An 18,912-nucleotide genomic window follows, 5' to 3' on the forward strand; every position below is an offset into this window, starting at 1 on the left:
TGAGAATGATTTCCTCATATATAAAATGGAAATATTAATAACAAGACCTATGTCAAACAGATTTGTAAGGTTTAAAGATAATCCATATTCCGTTGAATGAATGTTTGTGTCCTCAACATTCTTATGTTGAAACCTAATCCCCAATGTGTTGTCATTTTGAGGTGGAGCCTTTGGCAGGTGATTATATCATGAGGACAGAGACCTCATGCATGGGATTAGTAAGAATCCTTAAAAAAGAGACTCCAGAGAGCTCACTTGCCCCTTCTGCCATGTGAGGACACAGTGAAAAGACACCATCTATGAACCAGAAAGCAGATGCACTCACCAGATACTAAATATGCTGGTACTTTGGGACTCCCCAGCCTTCAGAACCATGAGAAATAAATTTCTGTTGTTTTCAAGCCTCCCAGTTTAGGCCCAATGGACTAAGCATATTAAAAGTGAATCCCAGTGTTTCATATATAGTAAGCACTCAGTACACATTATTACTACTATATTTTATTTTATTTTATTTTTGAGACGGAGTCTCACTCTGTCACCCAGGATGGAGTGCAGTGGTGCCATCTCAGCTCACCACAGCCTCTGCCTCCTGGTTCAAGTGATTCTTGTGCCTCAGCCTCCCGAGTCACTGTGCAGATGTGCACCACCACGTCTGGCTAATTTTTGTATTTTTTTTGGTAGATTCGGGGTTTCACCATGTTGACTAGGCTGGTCTCAAACTCCTGACCTCAGGTGATCCCCCCGCCTCGGCCTCCCAAAGTGTTGGGTTACAGGCGTGAGCCATGGTGCCTGGCCTATTACTACTATTTTAAATTATTTTTTTTCTGGACAAATTGCACATAGGCTTCCCTATAAAAGGAAAGTTTTCCTAAATGAAGGTATTGTAAATAATGCTTTAAAGGCCTATCAAGTGTTATGAGTTTAGGATTGTAGACAGATATCAAATTATTCTTTGTCTGTAAGAATATACTACCCTACCCACAAGGGCCATAATTTTCAGCTAATGAAATAAACTTAGATAAAACTATTTGACTCAATCTTGGCATTACATAGCTAGAATGTCACTCTTTAAATTTTAGCTTCTTTAGTGGCCATGACAGTTCACACCATTAAAAATCTAAATTTCTAGTTGTGCAAAATTAGAAATTCTTTGAATCGTACAATTAGAAATCTGGTTCTATTCTCTCTCCAAAGTCACGGTAGATTATAAATTTTGGACACAACCAGCTTGGATGGGGCCAGAAAAATATGTAAATGTAGATGGTCTGCTACGTACCTCATGGATGTGTTATATGATTTCTGAACTGGGCTAGGTGGGAGAATCAGTGCAGTTATTTTACAGTATAGAGAGGTGAAGTTCTAATCAAATTGGTTTCTTGATAATATTATAATCTTGAAAACAAATCTGTCAGTAAAAAAGTGGAAATTAATGATTAGAAAAACTTTGTCATACTATCTGTGGATTTCAATGACCCTACCCACAATTACCAAAAATCACTGACAGATGGATTTAAATGGAATTAGGAGTTTGATAAGGTGTGGTAAAAGTATCGCAGTAAAGATTCTGACAATGTTGTTTGTTTTCATTTTTGTAATGAAACTGTGGTTATACAAGATTATTGAAGCATACATATACATATATTTATTTATTTATTTATTTTTGGAGATGGAGTCTTGCTCTGTCGCACAGGCTGGAGTGCAATGATGCAATCTCAGCTCACTGCAACCTCTGCCTCCTGGGTTCAAGTGATTCTCCTGCCTCAGCCTCCCGAGTAGCTGAGATTACAAGTGCCCGCCACCATGCCCAGCTAATTTTTAGTAGAGACAGGGTTTCGCCGTGTTGGCCAGGCTGGTCTTGAACTCCTGACCTCAGGTGATCCACCCACCTCGGCCTCCCAAAGTGCTGGAATTACAGGCTTGAGCCACTACGCCTGGCCCTGAAGCAGATATAATTAAATAGGTACACTTACATCAATAACAGAGAGACAGGAAAATCTGATCACTTTCTATGTATTATCTCACCTGCAAAAGTTAACACTTAACACTTTAATTTCTGCAGTGTTTTAAAAGTTCCTTTCTTCAACAAAAAAAATTTTTTAAAAATAGTTGAGAACCAGAAAGAATTTACTGGATATTTTAGAAGGGTGAATGTGGCCACGTGTCTACCAGTGACAAGGGCACAAAAAAGCTCCAATAATGCCACAAGTAGAGGTTTAACCCACAATTAGAGATTTTTTTTTTTAAAGAAATCACTGTTAAGATATATATATATATATATATATATATAATTTTTTTCTTTTTTTTTTTTTGACAGTCTCACTCCGTCACCCAGGCTGCAGTGCAGTGGCATGATCTTGGCTCACTGCAACCTCTGCTTCCTGGGTTCAAGCAATTCTCCTGCCTCAGCCTCCCAAGTAGCTGGAATTACAGGCACGCGCCACCACACCCGGCTAATTTCTGTGTTTTTTTGTTTGTTTGTTTTTTGTTTTTTTGAGACGGAGTCTCGCTCTGCTGTCTAGACTGGAGTGCAGTGGCGCAATCTCAGCTCACTGCAAGCTCCACCTTCTGGGTTCATGCCACTCTCCTGCCTCAGCCTCCCGAGTAGCTGGGACTACAGGCACCTGCCACTGTGCCCGGCTAATTTTTTTTATTTTTAGTAGAGATGGGGTTTCACCACGTTAGCCAGGATGGTCTCGATCTCCTGACCTCGTGATCTGCCTGCCTCAGCCTCCCAAAGTGCTGGGATTACAGGCGTGAGCCACTGTGCCTGGCCTAATTTTTATATTTTTAATAGAGATGGGGTTTCACAATGTTGGTCAGGCTGGTCTTGAACTCCTGACCTCAAGTGATCCGCCTGCCTTGGCCTCCCAAAGTGCTGGGATTACAGGCCACCGTGCCCCGTCCAAGATATTTTTAATCAAGGTTAATGTTAGCACAGGGAAGAATAATTAGAACATTCATTCTTTGGTATATAATTTCTCCTGTCTTATATTTATCAACATGAAACAGGTTCTGCATTCCTTAGAATTATTAGAACTAGTACATGATGCTATTTGATTGACTTTTCACATCTCCTGCATTTCAAAGCAAGAAACTAGTTTCGGTCCATCATACCCATTCACTATCAAGATATAGTGACTCAAGCAAACAAATGATTATCTCTCAAAATCAAATTAGTAGAAATCCAGTGAATAAGAGTTATAATTGTTCACTAGGATTTCATGTAAAAAATTGGAAATATTTGAATCTTTACAAAACATGCATTGAAATAATTCTGGTATAGGACTAAGAGGATTTAAGAATGATAAAGAATCTTAAGCCTTCATATAATTGCTTTCTACTCTACTTGAAATCAAATAGTATTTTCAACTTCACAAGAAGAAAAAATCTTATTATCCTTTAAAATTTCCCTCTCCTTTACTATTCTAGATTCTTGTCCATTTTATAACTCCCAATTCTCTCAAGATGATTTTCAAAAGGTAGAGAGAAAGAAAGGCAAAAGAGTAAATAAAGATTATATTAAAATAAGATATCTAGAGACTAGATGTCAAGTAAGGAAAACAAAACATGAAACAAAGTTCAAAAAATAACACCAAAAAATCCTTTGTATATTGAATAGGAACTACTACCTATGTTGCTTGATTATTTCTATGAAACGAAAAAATAATTGTTGAAGGATGTGAGGTAGGAGGCGGGACTTGACTCCAGAGGTGGGGCTCAGACACTGGACCAGATACAGGACTAGCTAAAATGGGGATGTCAGGGGGGACAGCAGCCTTCAATCATGCCATGAATTTACTGTTGCCATGGCAACACCCAGAAGTTACCGCCTCTTTCCACGGTAATGACTCAATGATTACTACCCTTTCCCTAGAAATTTCTGCAGAAATCATCCCTTAATCTGCATGCAGTTAAAGGAAGGTATAAATATGACTGCAAAACTGTCCTGAGCTGCTGCTGTCTGCCTACAAAGTACCCCTGCTCTGCAGGAGCAGTCAAAGAGCTGTGATACCACTGGAGCTGTAACACTGCCTGTTCAGTAAAGCTGTTTTCTTCTACCTCTGGCTTGCCCTTTTTTTTAAAATTATTATTATTATTATTATTATTATACTTTAGGTTTTATGGTACATGTGTGCAATGTGCAGGTAAGTTACATATGTGTACATGTGCCATGCTGGTGCGCTGCACCCACTAACTTGTCATCTAGCATTAGGTGTATCTCCCAATGCTATCCCTCCCCCCTCCCCCCACCCCACAACAGTCCCCGAAGTGTGATGTTCCCCTTCCTGTGTCCATGTGTTCTCATTGGCTTGCCCTTTAATTCTTGCCTTTGCAAAGCCAAGATCCCTCATGGGCTAAGCTCTGCTTTAGGGCTCACCTGCCCTGCATCAGATGGACTTATAAATATACTAGTATTTTCCATATTCTTTCTCAAATAATCTTACATTTCTAAATTAAGTTTATAACTAGGGGAAAAAAATTCTTTTGAGCAAACATTAAGGACCAAAGCCTGGTTACGCTAAATAAGTTATAAAATGTTCAGCTTTATCTATAGTTTGGCATTTAAGTTAAACATTCAAACTTAAAAAGAAATTCTTTCCAGTCATCTAAAATTCTTGGCGGAAATGTAACATGTTAGGAGAATTCTGCTTACTGTTTAAATCTGAAGCACTTCATTCATTGTGGTGACAAAGGTGGTTTTAGCAGCTAGCATAGCATTCCTTCCAAATTTCAAGGTGCTTTGGGTCTTTCCAAGATGAATGTCCTTTCTTCCTTGCCTCTCATTCCTTAGTTTCTGAAGATAGCCATGTTTACTGCAAGAGAAAAAAAAGAGAGCAAAACTGGAGAGTAATATAATTTCAAATATATTGGACATCTTTTCTTAGATATTCCTAATATCACCCTCACTCAACAGTTATAATTCATCTAATTCATTTAAGAAATATCTGTTTTACTTAGGTGGAGACACGCATAGAACCTCACACACTCAAGACCTCCCCATGGCATACCAAAGAACCAGTAACTTACAAGAACCAAAAGAGCACCGATGCACTTGAGATTTTCTAAGTCTTCATTTGATTGTTTTTGTAGAGACTTATTCTACTGGAAGTATATGAATATTAATTGAATGATAAGTCAATAAACTCGAACTTTATAAAAATATGATTCTAAGGGCCACAATGTCCAACTTTGGTACAACCTCTCTAAAATATTGAAAGCAGGTATCTCCAAATGTAAATATTTCACTAGCCACTTTACAGTTTTAGTTTAGGCTCAAGTACGATTTTTAATTTGCTTTTTAAAAATATCACCCAAAATTAAATACGTCTACCTATTTCTGATTCTTGAGCATCCATTTTATGCATGTTCAAAACTGACCCAACCCCTAATTTGTTTCACTGTAACACCAAACACAAGGAAAATAACTGAGTTATTGTATACTATATACAAGAGGATGTATATAGATTATACGCAAACACTACATTTTATATAAAGAACCTGAGCATCTGTGAATTTTGGTATGCATGGTGGGTGGTTCTGGAGCCAATCTCCTGAGGACACACCAAGGATGATTGTAATTCCATTTATTATAATATTCTTTTGCTAGTGTGATCATATATCATACCTCTACATGTATTACAAAACCTCATAATGATACCGTTCAACTTTTGTTTTAAAAAGTCAGCTTTCTTTTAAAGAAAGTGACAGAGGAAAAAAAAAAGCCATTTGTATTTATCACCTTGGTGGTATTCATTTCTTCCTGTAGAACGGAGTTTCCATCTGGTATCACTGCCTTTCAGCTTAGAAACTCTTAGTAGTTCTTATACTGTATGTCTACTAACAGTAAATATCTAAGTTTTTAAAATCTGAAATTGTCTTACTTTACCTTCATTTTTGAATGATATTTTCATTGGATATTGCATTGTGACCTAAAGGTTTTTTTTTTTCTTCTTCCTTGTAACTTTTTACTAATGTCATTCCATAATTTTTTGTCTTTGATTTTTCTGATAAGTCAGCTGTCAGTAATACTATTGCTATCCTGTATTTAATGCTTCTTTTGTTTTCTGGCTATTTTGAAGATTTTCTCTTTATCTTTGAACTTTATTTCTATTTTTTTGAGATGGAGTTTTGCTCTTTTGCCCAGGCTCAAGTGGCACGATATTGGCTCACTGCAACATCCACCCTCTGGGTTGAAGCGATTCTCCTGCCTCAGCCTCCTGAGTAGCTGGGATTATAGGCGCCTGCCACCATACTTGGCTAATTTTTGTATTTTTAGTAGAGACAGCATTTCACCATGTTGGCCAGGCTGGTCTCAAACTCCTGACCTCAGGTGATCCACCTGCCTTGGCCTCCCAAAGTGCTAGAATTACAGGTGTGAGCCACTGCGCCTGGCCTATCTTTGGACTTTAGTAGTGTGACTATTATATGTCTAGATTTGATTTTCTTTGTATTTATTCTACTTGGAGTTTACTGACCTTCATTCTGTGAGTTATGTTTTTGCCCAATACGGAAATTTTTAGCACTTATTTCTTAAAAAAATTATTCTGTCCCATATTCTCTCTTCCTCTTGGGGATTCCAATATACATAAGTTTGACTGCTTATTATTTCACAGGTCATTGAGGATATGTTCTTTTTTAAAATTTTTTTTCTCTTTATTCTTATTTTTTATTTTCTAACCAAGTAAGCAGCAATGAGTATTTATTATTTTGTTTGTTTGTTTAAAAGGCAGGGTCTCACTCTGTCATCCAGGCTGGAGTACAGTGGCAAGATCATGGCTCACTGCATCCTTGACCTAGGCTCAAGCAATTCTCCTGCCTCAGCCTCTTGAGTAGCTGAGACTACAGTCACACGCCACCATGCTCTGCTATTTTTTACATTTTTTGTAAAAACTGGGACTCACTACATTGCCTAGGCTAGTCCTGAACTCCTGGGCTCAAGCTATCCTCCCACCTCAGCCTTTCAAAGTACTAGAATTACAGGTGTGAGCCACCATTCCCGCTGACATACTTTTATTTATGCATCCTTCTAGTCAACCACATATGAATTATATACTTAGGAACTACTGTGTGAAAGGCAGTGTTCTAAGTACTAGAGAGACAATAAAAATGCAAGATCTCTGCTCTCACAGAGTTTACCTTCTAGTACAGAAAGATGGACAAATAATAAACTGATTTCAGAGATCTTCAATGCTCTGAAAAAAATAAAATTGAGTGTTACAAAGAGAATTGGAAGGTGAAGATGCTGTTTTAGATAGCATATAAACTTAAACTCTCTGAGGAGATGATGCCAAGTTGAAATTGAATAAAATGAGCCAGACATGTAAAGATTTAGGAGTAGAATTTTCCAGATATAGGGCACACATGTCATAAGATAGGAAACAGTATATAATGCTCCTAGAAAAAATGTTTCTAAATTATCAAAACAATGAATTAACAATTTGTGAGACGATATCTTGAATATTATACCATTACCATGCCCAAAATTTAAAAATTGGCCTGATTTTAAACCTATTAATTATTTATTCCAGTGTAATAACAACAATGAAATAACAATTATTTTAAATTGTTAACTTATTTTACTAACAATGGAAATTGTGTTTGGGTTCTGACTTTCCATTTATTCCAAGCTTCTGCCAGTACCAATCCTTATTTTTATTCCATATTTGAAAACAAAAGTTCTTCTCTCCCTGCATTAGAAAAGAAAGAAGTTGCCTTTCTGTTTTATTTCTTGACAATGTTATGATGTTTTGGGAAAACATCATGAAGACATGCAAACAAGAAAAATATTCCCCAAATATGCGGCCATATGCAACTATGTCACCAACCATTTATGATGCAATAAAAGTCTGTCTATAAAAGTCTCACAGTAAAAAATACGAAAATAAGTTAAAAGTAAAAGGATAATTAGTCGGGCATAGTGGCAGGCACCTGTAATCCCAGCTACTCGGGAGGCTGAGGCACAAGAATCACTTGAACCTGGGAGGCGGAGGTTGCAGTGAGCTGAGATCACACCATTGCACTCCAGCCTGGGCCAACAAGAGCGAAACTCTGTCTCAAAAAAGAAAAAAATAAGAAGTAAAAGGATAGAAGATATGCCATGTGAACCGAAATCTTAAGAAAGCTGTAAGAGCTGTAATTATACCAGACAATTATACTAAATTTAAAAAGATATATATTATCAGAGATACTGAGGGACATTTCATAATGATCAAGGGGTAAATTCATTAGAAGACAGAACAATTCTAAATGTGTATGTACACAATGCTAGACCTACAAAACACACGAAGCAAAAATTGACAGAACTGAAGGGAGAAACAAACAATAACAGTTGGAGATATCAACATTCTCTCATTAACTGAAAGAATAAATATGACAAAAGTGCAGCAAGGATAAAGAAGACTTAAGCAGCACTCTCAGCTGAATTGCAATCTATTAAATATTCCAATCCAGAAAAGCAAAATATAAATTTTTACAATGCCCATGAAACATTTGCCAAGACAGACTATGCACTAATTGAGAAATAAGTCTCACAAATTAAAAGAATTGAAGCTATACACAGTATAGTATATTCTGGAATCAGAATTCAATAAGTGAAAGATATCTAGAAAATTCCCAAATATTTAGAAATCAAGTAGGGGCTGGACACGGTGGCTCACGCCTGTAATCCCAGCACTTTGGGAGGCTGAGGCGGGCAGATCACCTGAGGTCAGGAGTTCAAGACCAGCCTGGCCAACATGGAGAAACCCCATCTCTACTAAAAATAGAAAAATTAGCCGGGTGTGGTGGTGCATGCCTGTAATCCCAGCTACTTGGGAGGATGAGGTAGGAGAATTGCTTGAACCCAGGAGGCGGAGGTTGCGGTGAGTTGAGATTGTGCCACTGCACTCCAGCCTGGGCAACAAGAGTGAAATTCCATCTCAAAAAAAAAAAAAAAGAAAGAAATCCAGTCTATCATTGATGGACATTTGGGTTGGTTCCAAGTCTTTGCCATTGTGAATAGTGCCACAATAAACATACATGTGCATGTGTCTTTATAGCAGTGTGATTAAGAAAATATGGCACATATACACCATGGAATACTATGCAGCCATAAAAAAGGATGAGTTCATGTCCTTTGTAGGGACATGGATGAAGCTGGAAACCATCATTCTCAGCAAACTATCGCAAGGACAAAAAACCAAACACCACATGTTCTCACTCATAGGTGGGAACTGAACAATGAGAACACTTGGACACAGGAAGGGGAACATCACACACCAGGGCCTGTTGTGGGGTGGGGGGAGGGGGTAGGGATAGCATTAGGAGATATACCTAATGTAAATGACAAGTTAAAGGGTGCAGCACACCAACATAGCACATGTACACATATGTAACAAACCTGCACATTGTGCCCATGTACCCTAGAACTTAAAGTACAATAAATAAAAAAAAGAAAAAAAAAGAAATCAAGCAATATACTTCTAAAATAATCTACGGACAAAATAAGAAATTACAAGAGAAATTAGCAAATATTTTGAGCTAAATCAAAACTCAACATATAAAAGTTTGTAAAATGCCGTTAAAAAGGTGCTTTGAGGAAATTTATAGTTTTCTATTCCTTTATTAGGGAAGAAAAGGTCTAAACTCAATTATCTAACCTAACACTATAGGAAGCTAGAAAAAAGGAGCAAATTAAGCCAAACTAAATACAGAGTAACAAAATAACAAAGAAGGGAAATTAAAAAAAAAAAAAAGACACCTGAAAAATAGAGAAAAATCAATGAAACCAAAAACTGTTCTTTGAGAGAAAATTAATGAAATTGGTAAACTTCTGGGTAGACTGAACAAGAGGAGAAGAAACAGAAATCACCAATATTAGGAATAAAAGGGGAGACTATCACTAAAGGTTCTACAGACATTAAAAAAAATAAAAGACTACTGTAAATGATTTTATGCCAATACATTTGACAACTAAGATAAAATGGACAAATTCCTAAAAAGATACAGATTACCAATACTGACTTAAGAAGTAAAAGGTAATCTGAAATCTACAAAACAAATATCACAACTATTAATTCAAGTACCATTTATAATAACATTAAAAACATGAAATATTAAATTTATCAAAGAATTAGAATTTGTAATTAAAAACCTTCCCACAAAGAAAACTCCAGGCCGGGTGCAGTGGCTCACATCTTAATCCCAGCACTTTGGGAGTCCAAGGCAGGCGGATCATGAAGTCAGTAGTTCGAGACCAGCCTGACCAACTTGGTGAAACCCTGACTCTACTAAAAATAACAAAAATTAGCTGGGTGTGGTGGTGCGCACCTGTAATCCCAGATACTCAGGAGGCTGAGGCAGGAGAGTCACTTGAACCTGGGAGACGGAGGTTGCAACGAGCTGGGATTGCACCAGTGCACTCCAGCCTGGGCGATAGAATGAGACAGGAAAGGAACGGAACGGAACGGAACGGAACGGAACGGAGGAAGGAAGGAAGGAAGGAAGGAAGAAAAGAAAGAAAGAAGGAAGGAAGGAAGGAAGAAAGGAAGGAAGGAAGGAAGGAAGGAAGAAAAGAAAGAAAGAAAGGAAGGAAGGAAGAAAGGAAGGAAGAAAGGAAGGAAGGAAGGAAGGAAGGAAGGAAGGGAAAGAAAACTCTAGCAAAGGAAGGAAGAGAAGAGAAAGAAAACTCTAGCGAAGGAAGGAAGGAAGGAGAAAGAAAACTCTAGCTCCCAAAAACTTTGTTGGTGAATTCTATCAAACATGTAAATGAAAAAATACCAATCCCACATAAATTCTTCCAGAGAGTAGAGAAGGAAACACTTCCAAACTGATGTTATAATAACCAGTATTGGATTGATTCTAAAACTAGAAAAAAAAAATCAAAAAAGACCCCTAAACCACACATCAATATCCCTCATAAACACAGATAACAAAAAAAAAAAAATCCTTAAAAATAGCAAATCAAATTCAGCAATATATAAAAAGGAACGCAATGTTGATTTTACATCTCAAACAAATTAATGTAACCACTATATTAGTCCATTCTCAAATTGCTATAAAGAACTACCTGAGACTGAGTAATATATGAAGAAAAGAGGTTTAATTGACTCGCAGTTCCACACGCTGTACAGGAAGCATGGCTGGGCAGGCCTCAGGAAACTTACAATCACGGCAGAAGATGAAGGGGAAGCAGGCACATCTTCACATGGCAGAGCAGAAGAACGACAGTGAAGGAGGAAGTGCTACACACTTTTAAATAATCAGATCTCATGAGAGCTCACTATCACGAGAAAAGCAAAGGGAGGAGTCAGCCCCCATGATCCAATCTCCTACCAGGCCACTCCTCCAACAGTGTTGGAGCATTACAATTTGACAAACTGGAGGATTACAATTTGACATGAGATTTGGGTGGGGACACAGAGCCAAACCATATCAGCCATATTAACAGAATCAAAGAGAAAACCAATATTTTCATTTCAACAGATAAAGGTAAAAAAGTATTTAGCAAATTTCAATACTCATTCATAACAAAAACTTCAGGAAATGCAGAATAGAAAAGAACTTCATTAATTTTAAAAACGGCATCTGCAAAATATACATAGCCAACATCATACTTAGTGAAAAACCAAATGATTTTTTCCTAACATTGGGAACCAGGCAAAGATGTTCACTTCTATTCAACATTACAATGGAGGTCATAACCAGTGTAATGAGACAAGAGAAAAATAATGAAAAGCATAAAGATGGGAAAGAAAGAGGTTAAAATATCTTTATTTGCAGAAGACATGATTATATACATAAAAAATCCTAAGGAAACCTACAAAACAAATACTACAACTCTTGAGTGATTTTTAGCAAGATCGCAAAGTAGAAAGTCAACATACAAGTATCTATTCTATTTCTATATCTAACAACAAGTAAAAATGTTAAATACCACTGATAATCGCATTAAAAAACATGAAATACTTGAGTTTAACAAATTATGAGTCTAACAAAATATGAGAAATGCTTATAAAATGATATCTAAAAAAACACTGCTAAGACAAATCAAAGAAAACTGAAATAAATGAAGGAATATATCAGGTTAATGGACTGGAAGACTCAACATTATTAATGTGGCAATTCTTCCCAAATTAGGTCTATAGATTCAATCCAATACCAATCAAAATCCTAGGTTTTACTCATAGAAACCTACAAGCTGGTTCTAAAATACATATGATATTTGTCTTTCTGTGCCTGGCTTATTTCTCTTAACAGAATGTCCTCCAGTTCCATCTATGTTGTTACAAATGAGAAGATTTCAATCTTTTTTATGGTTGAATAATATGCCATTGGGTATATGTAGCACATTTTCTTTATCTATTCATCTATTGATGGACACGTAATGTTAAGTGAAATGTGCCAGGCACAGAAAGTCAAATATTGCATCTTCTCACTGTTACATGGCAGTTTAAGAAATTGATCTCAAGGAAGTAGAGAGGAGAATGATGGTTACCAGAGGCTTGGAAGGGTAGTGGAGGGTGAAAGATAGATGGTTGGTTAATGAGTGCAAAAATATAGGTAGAGGCTGGGCGTGGTGGTTCATGCCTGTAATCCCAGCACTTTGGGGAGGCCGAGATGGGTGGATCACTTGAGGTCAGGAGTTCGAGACCAGCCTGGCCAACATGATGAAACCCGGTCTCTACTAAAAATACAAAAATTAGCCAGGCATGGTGGCGCATGCCTGTAATCCCAGCTACTTGGGAGGCTAAGGCAGAAGAATCGCTTGAACCTGGGAGGCAGAAGTTGCAGTGAGCTAAGATCATGCCACTGCCCAGCCTGGGCAATAGTGCAAAACTCCATCCATCTCAAAAAAAAAATTTTTTAAACCCCAAAATATAGTTAGATAGTAGAAATAAGATCTAGTGTTTGGTAGCACAACAGGGAGACTATAGTTAACAATAATTTACTGTATATTTCAACATAACTAGAGGAGTAGATTCAGAATGCTACCAACATAAAAAAAATGATAAATGTTTTGAGTTGATGGAGATACCAATTACCCTGATTTGATCATTACACATTGTATGCTTATATCAAAATATCACATGTACCCCATAAATATGTACAACTATTGTGTATGCATAACAATTTTTTAAAATGTATATGAAAACCCAAATGAATAAATAACTTTGAACATAAAGAATGAAGCATGAATACTTCTAATAACTGATCTCTAGATTTATAACTAAGCTAGAGCAATTGAGATAGTTTGATCATGGCCCAAAGAAAAACATATAAATGGAACATAATAGAGAATACAAAAATAGACCTACAAGTATATGCTAAATTGATTTTCAACAAAAAGTGTCAAGATAATTCCATATAGGAAGATAATATTTTCAACAAATGGTATAGAATAGGATATTTACCTGGCATGAAAATGAACCTCCCTTTACCTCACACCATATATAGAAACTCAAAATGCATCATAAACCTAAGAGTGAAACTACAAAACATCAAGAAAAAAAAAATAAAGGAAATGATGTTATGACCTTAGGATAAAGAGAAACCATAAAAACACAAAACAAAATTCGCCTCATAAACTGTAATTTATCAAAATTAAAAACTTCTGCTGTTTTAAAAACATAATTAGAAAAATTAACTGGCCAGTAAGTACATGAAACAATTAAAACCATAAGATACCACTTCATACACACAGAAAAGATAAATTTAGAAAGACTGACAATTTCAAATATTGGCAAGAATGTTGACCTGTGGTGTCTATTTCAGTAGCTACTGTATTGGATGATGCAAATATAGAACATTTTTTATCACTGCAGAAAGTTCTATAGGACAACAATGATGTAGAGTATCTGAAATGCTCATAAATTGCTGCTAGGAATAGAAAATTTTATCAACATCGTAAAAAAGTTTGGCAGCTTCTTCCAAAGTTTAAAATAAAATTTAAAAACTTACCAAAGAACCAAATAATTTCACTCCTAGGTATTTACTCCACAGAGTGGGTATCATCAGAGACCTAGTACGAAGCTGAAACTCCCACCCCTGCCCAGAACAGGTGCCTCCTGCCAAGTGTCATTGGAGGATGATTAGGACCCTGAACTTACTCCTCTACCTGACAGTAATGAGGCAACATCCTTTCCCCCTGCCAGGATACTATCTAAAGAGACCTGCCAAAACATAATACTTAAATGAAGTGCAAAATCTCATGACATAATGTCCAAAATGTCTAGGTTTTGACTGAAAATCATTCGCCATATCAAGAATCAGGAAAATCATAACTTGAATGAGAAAAGACAATCAATGGATACCAACACCAAGATAACAGACATAAGAATTATCTTACAAGGGAGGAAAAATGGTAGATAGAAGGCAGGACTAACTTCAGCTCCCAGTTGGATGGTTACAGCAGCATGTAGAGGCCCACATCATGAACTTCTGCTCCAGCAACTACCACAAGAACATACCAGGAAAGCTGAGATAATCCACAGACCCTTTGAAGGAGCTGGATTGCTGCTGTAGGCTCTGTGGGACAGCCAAGGAACTGTGAGTCAGCTTGTTTTCTCAGTGGGGAGGCTCGTAGCCTGGGGCAAGTTCTCAGCCCTCCTCACTGGCTGCCTGGAAATCAACTCTGTGTTGTTGGTGGGGGTAGGGGCGGGGGCACAGTGGGAGTGGGACCAGTCTTTTGGGCTGTGGGCTGCATGGGAGCTGTGTGAGGACTCTGGCTGCCAGCATTCTCCACTTCCCTGGCAACCTGTGTGATGCAGCAGAGGCAGCCATAATCTTCCTGGGAACATAACTGGGAACATAATCTTCCTGGGAACGTAACTGCATTGGCCTGGGAAACACACCCCCATCCCCTACAGCAGCCACATCCCTGCCCAAAAAGAGTCTGAGCTCAGACACACCTAACCCTGTCCACATCTGATGGTCCTGCTGGTAGCTGAAGATGAAGGATATAGCCTCTTGAGAGGTCTATGGTCCCAACCTTCTCCTCATCCACCATATACTACCACAGCTAATATGCTCTTGAAAGCACCACCTCCTATCTGGAGGCCAATCAACACAAAACCAGCTCGTGTAACAAAAATACAACCAGGAACCCTCATAGTATCCACTTCATTCCCCTGCTACCTCCACCAGAGCAGGTGTTGGTATCCATGGCTGAGAGACCTGAAGACAGATTACATTATAAGACTTTTTGCAGGTACTCCCCAGTACTAGCCCAGAGCCTGATAGCTCTGCTGGGTGGCTAGATCCAGAAGAGAAATAACAATCACTGCAGTTCGGCTCTCAGAAATTCCCATCCCTATGGGAAAGGGAAGAGTACCACATGAAGGGAGCAACCCATGGGACAAAAGAATCTGAACAGCAGCCTTTGAGTCCCAGATCTTCCCTTTGATATAGTCTACCCGAATAAGAAGGAACCAGAAAAACAATTCTGGTAATAGACAAAACAAGGTTCTTTAACACCCCCAAAAGATCACACTAGCTCACCAGCAATGGATCCAAACCAGGAAAAAAATCTCTGAATTGCCAGAAAAAGAATTCAGAAAGTCGACTATTAAGCCAATAGAGGAGGCATCAGAGAAAGGTGAAGTCCAAGAAATAAAAAAAATGATACAGGATATGAATGGAAAAATCTCTAGTGCAATAGATAGCATAAATAAAAACTAATCACAACTTCTGGAAATGAAGGGCACACTTAGAGAATTGCAAAATGCTCTGGAATGTCTCAGAAATAGAATTGAACAAGTAGAAGAAAGAACATCAAGTTTGCAGACAAGGCTTTCGAATTAACCCAATCTGATAAAGACAAAGAAGAAAAAAGGATTTTTAAAAAATGAACAAGCCAGACACAGTGGCTCACGCCTATAAGCCCAGCACTTTGGGAGGCCGAGGTGGGCAGATCACTTGATGTCAGGAGTTTGAGACCAGCCTGGCCAACATGGTGAAACCCTGTCTCTACTAAAATACAAAAATTAGCTGGGTGTGGCGGCATGTGCCTGTAATCCCAGCTATGCAGGAGGTTGAGGTAGGAGAATCGCTTGAACCTGGGAGGCAGAGGATGCAGTGAGCTGAGATCACACCACTGCATTTCAGTCTGGATGACAGAGCGAGACTCCATCTCAAAAAAAAAAAAAAAACAAAACTTCCAAGAAGTTTGAGATTATGTTAAATGACCAAATTTAAGAATAATTGGTGTTTCTGGGGAAGAAGATAAATCTAAAAGTTTGGAAAACATATTTGAGAGAATAATTGAGGAAAACTTTCTTGGCCTTGCTAGGGATCTAGACATCCAAATACAAAAAGCTCAAAGAACTCCTGGGAAATTCATTGCAAAAAGATCACCACCTAGGCACATAGTCATCAGGTTATCTAAAGTCAAGATGAAGGAAAGAATCTTAACAGCTGTGAGGCAAAAGTATCAGGTAACCTATAAAGAAAAACCTATCAGATTAACAGCAGATTTCGCAGCAGAAACCCTACAAGCTAGAAGGGACTGGAATCCTATCTTTAGCCTCCTTAAACAAAAATAATTATCAGCCAAGAATTTTGTATGCAACAAAACTAGGCTTCATAAATGAAGAAAAGATATGGTATTTTTCAGACAAATAAATGCTGAGAGAATTCGCCACTACCAAGCCAGCACTACAAGCACTGCTAAAAGGAACTCTAAATCTTAAAACAAATCCTCCAAATAAACCCAAATTGAATATCCTTAAAGCATAAATCTAAGAGGACCTATAAAACAACAACACAATGGGAAAAAAAAAGGTATTCAGGCAATAAATAGAACGATGAATAGAATAGTACCTCATATCTCAATACTAATGTTGAAAGTAATGGGCCTAAATGCTCCACTTAAAAGACAGAGAATGGCAGAATGGATGAGAATTCAGTAACTAAGTATCTGCTGTCTTCAAGAGACTCACCTGACACATAAGGACTCACATAAAGCTAAGGTAACAGGGTGGAAAAAGATACTCCATGCAAATGGGCACCAGAAGCAAGCAGGAGTAGCTATTCTATCAGACAAAACAAACTTTAAAGCAACAGCTGTTAAAAAAGACAAAGAGGGATACTACATAATGATAAAAGGTCTAATAACAGGAAAGTATCACAATCGCAAATATATATGCACCTAACACTGGAGCTCCCAATTTATAAAACAATTACTACTAGACCTAAGAAATTAGATAGGCAGCAACAACATAATAGTGGGGGACTTCAATACTTCACTGACAGCACTAGACAGGTAATCAAGACAAAAAGTCAACAAAGAAACAATGGGCTTAATAGACATTTACATAACATTCTACCCAACAACTGCAGAATATACATTCTATTCAACGCATGGAACATTCTCCAAGACACACCATATGACAGGCTACAAACTCTCAACAAATTTAAGAAAATCGAAATTATACAAAGGCACTCTATTAGACCATAGTGGAATAAAATTGGAAACCAACTCCATCTACACACTGCTTTAAATGTGTCCCAGATATTCTGGTATGTTGTGTCTTTGTTCTCATTGGTTTCAAAGAACATCTTTATTTCTGCCTTCATTTTGTTATGTACCCAGTAGTCATTCAGGAGCAGGCTGTTCAGTTTCCATGTGGTTGAGCAGTTTTGAGTGAGTTTCTTAATCCTGAGTTCTAGTTTGATTGCACTGTGGTCTTGAGAGACAGTTTGTTATAATTTCTTTTCTTTTGAGGAGTGCTTTACTTCCAACTATGTGGTCAATTTTGGAATAAATTAGGTATTGATGGGACATATCTCAAAATAATAAGAGCTATTTATGACAAACCTACAGCCAATATCATACTGAATGGGCAAAAACTGGAAGCATTCCCTTTGAAAACTGGCACAAGACAGGGATGCCCTCTCTCACCACTCCTATTCAACATAGTGTTGGAAGTTCTGCCCAGGGCAATCAGGCAGGAGAAAGAAATAAAGGGTATTCAATTAGGAAAAGAGGAAGTCAAATTGTCCCTGTTTGCAGATGACATGATTGTATATCTAGAAAACCCCATCGTCTCAGCCCAAAATCTCCTTAAGCTGATAAGCAACTTGAGCAAAGTCTTAGGATACAAAATCAATGTGCAAAAATCACAAGCATTCTTATACACCAATATACAGACAAACAGAGAGCAAAATCATGAGTGAACTTCCATTCACAATTGCTTCAAAGAGAATAAAATACCTAGGAATCCAACTTACAAGGGATGTGAAGGACCTCTTCAAGGAGAACTACAAACCACTGCTCAAGGGCTAAGCTCATAGGCTTAGGATTGCCTTGGCAATTAGGGCTCTTTTTTGGTTCCATATGAACTTTAAAGCAGTTTTTTCCAATTCTGTGAAGAAAGTCATTGGTAGCTTGATGGGGAGGGCACTGAATCTATAAATTACCTTGGGCAGTATGGCCATTTTCACAATATTGATTCTTCCTATTCATGAGCATGGAATGTTCTTCCATTTGTTTGTGTCCTCTTTTATTTCGTTGAGCAGGATGTAGGCATGGGCAAGGACTTCATGTCTAAAATACCAAAAGCAATGGCAACAAAAGCCAAAATTGACAAATGGGATCTAATTAAACTAAAGAGCTTCTGCACAGCCAAAGAAACTACCATCAGAGTGAACAGGCAACCTACAGAATGGGAGAAAATTTTTGCATTCTACTCGTCTGACAAAGGGCTAATATCCAGAATCTACAATGAACTCAAACAAATTTACAAGAAAAAAACAACCCCATCAAAAAGTGGGCGAAGGATATGAACAGACACTTCTCAAAAGAAGACATTTATGCAGCCAAAAGACACATGAGAAAATGCTCATCATCACTGGCCATCAGAGAAACGCAAAACTAAACCGCAATGAGACACCATCTCACACCAGTTAGAATGGCGATCATTAAAAAGTCAGGAA

General features: G+C 37.7%; 1 protein-coding gene across 50 annotated transcripts in view; it reads right to left on the bottom strand.

The window, feature by feature from the left end:
- The window catches only part of PEAK1 (pseudopodium enriched atypical kinase 1), a 319,366-nt gene that overhangs the window by 151,480 nt on the left and 148,974 nt on the right, over window positions 1-18,912 (bottom strand). For 49 of the 50 annotated variants that reach the window (XR_010123829.1, XR_010123828.1, XR_010123827.1 and 46 more), the window contains one exon: window positions 4,655-4,814. The gene's annotated coding sequence lies outside the window, so the exon portion shown is untranslated. Of the gene's footprint in view, window positions 1-1,276; window positions 4,213-4,654; window positions 4,815-18,912 lie in introns of those variants that run through there. The other variant, XM_054451887.2, reaches the window with a different exon arrangement.

The sequence above is a fragment of the Pongo pygmaeus genome, chromosome 16 (genome assembly GCF_028885625.2).
Source record: "Pongo pygmaeus isolate AG05252 chromosome 16, NHGRI_mPonPyg2-v2.0_pri, whole genome shotgun sequence".
In the NCBI taxonomy this organism is placed as follows: domain Eukaryota; kingdom Metazoa; phylum Chordata; class Mammalia; order Primates; family Hominidae; genus Pongo; species Pongo pygmaeus.